The sequence below is a fragment of the Rhipicephalus sanguineus genome, unplaced genomic scaffold (assembly GCF_013339695.2).
Source record: "Rhipicephalus sanguineus isolate Rsan-2018 unplaced genomic scaffold, BIME_Rsan_1.4 Seq576, whole genome shotgun sequence".
NCBI classification, from domain to species: domain Eukaryota; kingdom Metazoa; phylum Arthropoda; class Arachnida; order Ixodida; family Ixodidae; genus Rhipicephalus; species Rhipicephalus sanguineus.
The window spans coordinates 209,200-216,693 of NW_023615545.1; positions in this window are offsets into that span (position 1 = coordinate 209,200).

A 7,494-nucleotide genomic window follows, 5' to 3' on the forward strand; every position below is an offset into this window, starting at 1 on the left:
CCTTGGCATTTTGATTTACCTTGTGATCGTTCTCAGCACATGCTCTTCGCACAAACATTCGCATGGCATACCATAGGCACACATCTGCCATGACCTCTAACGTGGCATGTGACACAAATGCTTGGTGTGCTACCGTAAAGGGGACACTAAAGAGAAACAACGAATTGGTTTAGATGATAAAGTGTGCTCGGAAAATCTTGTGTAGTTTATTTCACCACCAGGTTATTATTAGAGGAGAAACCAAGCTCAGTTTCATTTTAAATTTCGCGCCGAACTTTGTAATTTGTGACGTAAAAGATTTCAAAGAGCATTTAACGTATTTTAGCGCCACTGGCTCGAAGAATTTCCTACGAACTCGTATCAAGTCTGGCCCCCTCAGAGGACAATGTACTTCGATTTAACCGATAAGGAACTACGTAGGCCCAAGCAGGCGCCGTTAAAAATATGTGACGTCACGGCAAATGGTGCGGGAATTCTAAGGTGGCGTTGCCACCTGTATTTTCTTTTTGCGCGTTTTCTCGCTTATTATGCGTATTCTCGCATCCAGCATGGTGTTTTTGGTATCGTGAAAGACTGCTTTACTAATGCGAGAATAATCGTTTTGCTCTTTAGTGTCCCTTTAACAGTTAAGCTGTCACTTTGCTATGCTGAAACAGCTATCGAGGTTTGATTCCCTGTCATGCCAAAGCGTTTCATTAGGGGTGAAAATGAAGATAAAGTGAAGATATTGTGTTTAACAGCATGTGAAAGAAATCCATGCATTTGAAATTATCCCGAGTTTCTAAATTCCGCTTGCCTTTATACAGTTCGACACATAATACCGAAGTAATAAACTAAACTCAAGCAAACTATATATGCATATGCAGGCATCGGGCATTAGATTAGTTGGGGACAATATTTCTTGTTTGGAAGCTCAAGCGCTTAGGGTGTCACTCAGAACTACATGTCTAGTGGTGTAGTGTTGACCCCTTCACCTTTATTTGGTGCCCTTGTAATATATCTGTTTTTGTTACTGTATAATACTAATAAATTTCCTTGCCTTTTTTTTTCTACTTGCAGCCACCCTAACAGACAAGCAAGTGTCTACCCAGGTGACCGCTACAATAAAAGAAATCGAGAAGTCTGCAATGTCATGGTTTAGACATGCTGCAGAGAGGGCAGCTGCCTTGCAGAAGAAGATGGAGGCCGAGAAGTGCTTCGAAGTGAGTGCACTTTCCTAAACAGATGCCTTTTCAAGTGAGAATAACTAGCAGAAGCTTTCTAGCTTGACAATAAATTTGGCAACAATCTCTCTTACCGATGTACATTATAGTGTTGGATGCCTCTTGTTTTATGTACGTACGGTTCTACATTTCTATATGGTGGCGTTTGACAGTTTTAGTTTTGTTCATACTGTTATATAGCAGCCAACTTCTCACCTAACCATGTTTTATGGAACATAGTTATAATTATGGTATAGAATTTAATATCTGCATATTGATTATTATAGTATTGTGAATAGCTGTAGTGAATGTGTTTCATTAGCAATATGGCTGTATTTACGCACCAATGTAGCAGTGTGCTTTTTGACATGCTGGTACACAACCTATACGTTAATGCGTTTATTTCCCTGCCAGTTAAAAATGGGACTGCTCAAAGTGGTCTGGTTTTGCTTTCTGCATTAATGCATGTTGGATTCTGTCTTTCCAATAGATGCCTGATGATCATGCTGAGGGATAGAGGAGTTTGTCACCACCCAGGAACCCAGGAGTTGTCTAAAATGCAAAGCAAAGCTCACCATGCGAAGGGACAGAGGACCTGTCGAAAGTTCAAAGCCTCACTACTATATCAATGTTACAATAAAACAAAAGTTGCAAAATTTTACACGTCCTCATTCATTGCATGTAAAAGCCACCATGTGCCTCGAATGTGCACTGCTAATAACGTCCATTTTAGGGCCTAAGCCTGGGATGTAAGGTCCGTCGTGCATCTTGATGAAATCCCAAAAAGGTCCAACATGGACCTCCATGCGACATCTATCGGCGTTTCACTTGGGAGGTCTTCTGGATTTGTGCGGTACATTGAGAGCACATCCCTCGGATTTCCTTGACATCCCTTCGGTGTCATCCATTGATGATCCTTAGGATGTGTATGCGTTGTCTGGGGACGTTTTACTGGGAGGCGCTGGGTACTCAAGCGCAAAACGCCTCTACAGCGTTAAAACGGCGGTGCCTACGTTCCCTGCACAAATATATTAGTAAAGAAAGTCATATAGAAAGCATTACTGCAATAAAAAAAAAGCCCGTATGAAAAAAAAAAGCTCCACCACGAGGATTCGAACTCGCCACCTCTCAATCTCCAAGCGAGTACCCTACCACTGCGCCACGCTGAAACACGTCAATATTTCTGTAAAAGGGCTAGTCAATACAGTAAGACAGTGTTTCGTAAATATTTCGGTGTGGTGTATTCAAGGAAGACGCGATCTTCCTTCCCAAATCGCGCTTGCTTCTTTATTAGACACAAACAAAGGGCGGCCGGCAACGAATGAAATGCCCAGAATGGGAAGAGCGCTAGGTTTCTTTAACAATTTAACTCCGAAAAATATCAAAGGATCGAGGAGCAGGGTACAGTTTGACGGCTGTTACTGCCGATTTTTAACAGCGGTTTCGCGCCCTTGCTATTGATGAATATGTACAGAAGCTTTATGATGACTCGTTCGATAAACACATGCCTACATGAATTCATACTGAGTAGTTTTCTCGCGCGAGCGACGATATTACTGCGGGGCGGGCGTGTTTGTATTTGTGACTTGCAGTTCTATCGATACCTACAACTATAAAACTGCTCCGCAAAAACAAATACAATTAGTTGAAAAAAGATGCCGGTGTGTTAGTTCACTAACACGTACCATTTGACAGGTATGTGTTCTGACTTATGAGTCAGAACACAGTCATATATACATATATATATAATATATATATTATAATATATATATATATATATATATATATATATATATATATATATATATATATATATATATATATATATGTATATATATATATATGTATATATATAATATATATATAATATATATATATATATATATATGAGCGGCATGCACAAAATGTGTATTCATTGCTGCTACGTACGTAAAATTAACGACGTTATTGACACTGCACGAATAAAAAAAAGCGCACGTGGTAGAAAGCAAAATGATGTGTTGGCTGCTTTGGGTTATTAACATATATTTCTCCGCATTCAACAGGGAAACATTAAAACTGTGACTTCACATATATATCATATCACGTATATCATGAAAGTAGTGCGCATCTCCTCGTCTTTTTCTGCCAAGCTAGAATTTGTGACACATGTTTGAGACCCGTTAGGATAGCATCTATCGGTACCATCGAATCAGACATTCGATATTCAACGATACCAAAGCATTCCGCCGCGCACGATACTGAGAGCAGCGCGGGGCACTGGCAGAACAGTGCAGGCTCCAGTATGTGCCAGCGCACGCTAGTGAGAATTCCGGCGTCTCCAGCGCTTCCCAGTGAGCGCCAGCGTCACAGCGGCAAAGCCAGTGGCTCTACCAGTGCGACCCAGCGCTTTCCCAGTGCTTTCACCGGAGTCCTAGTGATTTCAAGCGTGTACCAATGTTCCCAGTGCGGTCCAGCGCCAAGAAACGTACTGGTATCACGCTGGGGATACATGAACGGCGCTGGTTTTGACAATAGGGTACCTTGATATAACTTAACCTGGTGACAAAAAACGTGCCTGGTGTTTTATCTTTTATATGCATATTGATTCTGCGGTGGTCTGGTTCTTTTTCTTGTTTTTTACAATGTGTATGTATATCTTCTTTCGATTTTTGATTAAAGCTTCAGTTGCTAGAAGCGCGTCGTCCTGTCTCCTTCCTACCTGTCCATTGTGGTTTTTTTCGCGCCTTTTAAAGATGAACTTCAACCAACTCGCCCAACTGTCCCTGCTAATCGCAGTGTACCTTGTATGCACCTTGAAAGCACCTTGTATGACACGAAGTATCGCCGGACATGCTCTTCCCTCAGTTCACGTCGGCATATCGGCGTCCAGGCCCAAACATGGTAGCCGGGATGGTATTCTACGTGGGGTCGTCGAAGGTTGTAACCACGGCTCTCGGTCTTTCATGTTCTGGCTCTTGATACGCAAGCGAGTGGGTTGTCTGGCTTCTTCAGCGCGTTGAAGGTAGATGGTGACGTCGAGGTTTTCTTAGTCGGTGAGGCTGGGTAGCATGGCGTCGAGAGTCGTAGCCGGTATCAGTCCGTAGACCGACCCGCATACAACACGGCACAGCCGTGTTGTATACGAAGATCACGTATGGACGGATGGCCTACCACGTATTATATTCGACGCCGACGTACAGTCGAGCGCCATATGAAGGTTATCGCGCGAGCGTCGACCGGCCTAGGGTCCCATTGGCGTAGCAGCACGTTTCGAAACAGTGAAAATCAAGATTGCGCATTCTTCTCGCCATCGTTGGTTGTTCCATACCGCAGCTATCGCCCCTACGAGAAACTATACACCATTTCTCTCTCTCTCAAGCTTTCCATTCATTGCGATCAAGTGTATTCTTCGGTGGCGCTTATGTATACGCGTACGATAACAAAATTTCTGGGAAAGATCTGGTAAAGGTGGTGCTTGGCACTGCTCCGCCTGAAAAGCTAAGTTGAACAAAAAATATTGCGTTGTCATAAAAAAAGAAATTTAAACGCCACTTCCTCAGATCGCAGCTTAAAGAACAGCAAAAAAGTGAGTGAAGCTTTCCTGACACCTCCCTCTCCTCGGAAGGGTATTCTGGGACGTGACGCTGCTGTAGTTCTTGGTCGACGTTTGCGCGATTACCTTCGAATCGCGCTCGACTGTACGTGGCCAGCATGTGGACGATGGTCTATTTAGACGCTCGGTGAGGCCATTATTCTGTGGGTCGTTGGTGGTGGTCCGGTGGTGTCTTGTCTGGACGTATCTCAAGAACGCCTGAGTTAGTTAAGCAGTAAAGGGCGTACCTCTGAAGGTAAAGGAGAGCTCTCGGGCGCCATGACGCAAGGCGATGTTCTCAACGAATAACTTGGCTACCTCGGCGTCACTGCCCTTGGGAAGGCCGCTTGTTTTGACGTAGCGGGTGAGGTGGTCGGTAGCAACTACCTATTTCCCGAAGTCGATGTCGGGAACCGCCCCGGTAAGTCGATCCGGATTTGGTGGAACAGTGTGCGATGTGGTTCGAGGGGCTGTAGAAGTCCCGCTGGCTTTATCGGCGGTGTCCAACGTCGCCGACAGTCCCGGCATGCGCTCACGTAATGAGCGACGTCGGTGGTAAGGCGTGGCCAGTAGTACCTTTCTTGTATCCTCGCGGCGTCAGCGAAAAATCGAAGTAGCCAGCCGTGAGGTCGTCGTGGAAGGCCTGCAAAACTTGTGGTCTCAGTGCCGAAGGTACAACGACAAGGTAGTTGCCCCTGGCCGGAGAGAAGTTTCTTTACCAGCATGCCATCTCAAGCCAAAAAAAAAAATCACAGCATATCCACGGAGTGAATGATGATGAGTGGGCGAAGCTGCGGAGGTTCATCGGTAAACCGTGAATCTTCCGTGAATTCTGCCCAGTACATCATCACCGACGTGAGCTCGGGCGCGTTTATACTAAAGGTTCGATGAGTTATGACGACTTGCAGCGCACTTTAATTTTACATGTACGCTGTGAATTTTCATTGTTTAGAAAACCATTGCTTAGAAAACATCTGGCGTCTTTCGTTAAGCAGCTGACGTCTTTTCGTTTTGCTTGAGAAACATCTGGCGTTCTTTCGTTTTGCTTTTACAAAACATCTGGCGTCTTTTGTTGGTTTATTTCGTCAATCAACGGCGTTTTGAACAAAATTTTTATTGTTTAATCACGCACAGGAGAAATCTCACCAGGCACTACCTTGGAGGTAAAGAATGGCTGCTAATGGGAATGAGAGACAGAAGAAGTCGGCTTTTAGCTAACGCTGCGAATTTTTTATTGTTCAACAACGCACAGGAAAAATCTCCCACCGGCACCACCTTGCAGGTCAAAGCGTAAGACTGGTTACATACTACGCTACGAGGGACGAACGGGTGCCGCTATAAGGAGCTTCGCCCCTAAAAATCCACGCAGTGAATCATGACGAGCGGGCGAAGCACCGGGGATCGTTCGGTGTTACCGGAAATTACCCGTGACGTCGCCCACTGCGTTAAATGCCTGATGTTCATGAACGGGAGCCGCGGTACGATTAATCGTTCCTCTACGGGGTTCAACGCCGGCAGGCGATCTGGTTTGGGCGGGTAAGAGTAATTATTCGTTACACTGATTGCAGGGACCTTGCCAGCTACCAAGGAATCTGCACATCAAGCAAACCATACTAGTTAAAGGGATCCGGACACCGACCAAGTGATTTAAAAACGAATGTATTGACGTTTCGGCTCCCACACGGGAACCATGTTCACAATAAAAGATTGGCACAGCAGTTCGCCTTTTTAAGCGCGGCGCATTACGTGACCAAGACACCTGGCGTACATCGGAGGAAGATTACCCTCGTTGCGATTAAGGGTGTGCGGCGTAGTTTGGATGATCAGGGACTCCAGATAAAGGCGTGTAGCACGATTGTTTTCCTCTGGCAATCACACGGGCGTCTTTCCAGCTGATAGCGTGTGACGCAGTTGTGCAGTGTTCGGCCACGGCATTGGACGCAACATGTTTATTCTTGACGTCATTCTTGTGCTGTTGAAGTCTCGTCTTGAAGTTGCCGGTTTCCCCCACGTAGACGTAAGGGCAGTCCGCACAGGGGATGAACGATTAATCGTACCGCGGCTCCCGTTCATGAACATCAGGCATCAGGCATCAGCATCAGAACATCAAGCAAACCATATACACGCTATGATCACCACCAGAGAACTCTTGCTGCAGCACTGTGATGGCGTTGCCTCGCGACTGTTCGTTTTCTATGTTGGCGATTTTCCGGAGTATCTTGTTGTCAGCGTTGACGTTCAGCCGCCGCTTCTCGCGACCTCAACTCCGGGTTCGCTTGGCGTTTTTGCCGCTTCACCGCTGCTTCCCGCGCCCTCGGCTCCGGAGTAGTAGCTTGTTGTTGGCGTCAGCGTTGCCTTTCGCGGGCGAGAGCGCGTTCACGTTCGTTTTCATCCGTGGCAGAAAGAGAATGTGTCGTCTGGAACGCGCTTATATACGCATTTGCAACGCAGCACTCTCTCGTGCATTTTTACTGCCACGTGCATTGTGCTGTCATAAGCTTTGATTGATGGGCGCTTAAGTGCCGGTGTTTTTACGGTGCTTTGGCGTGGTGGAGATGCGTGGATCAAACCACAGGTGATCACACACTATTAAAGGGCACATATCGGATCTGTGAACGGATATGTGCCGTGACGGACATACAACAAGGGACAATCCTAGACCCTAAGGTGCTTCGCTCCTAAAAGAAGGCATTCCACGTCTAAATAACCTATGATCTA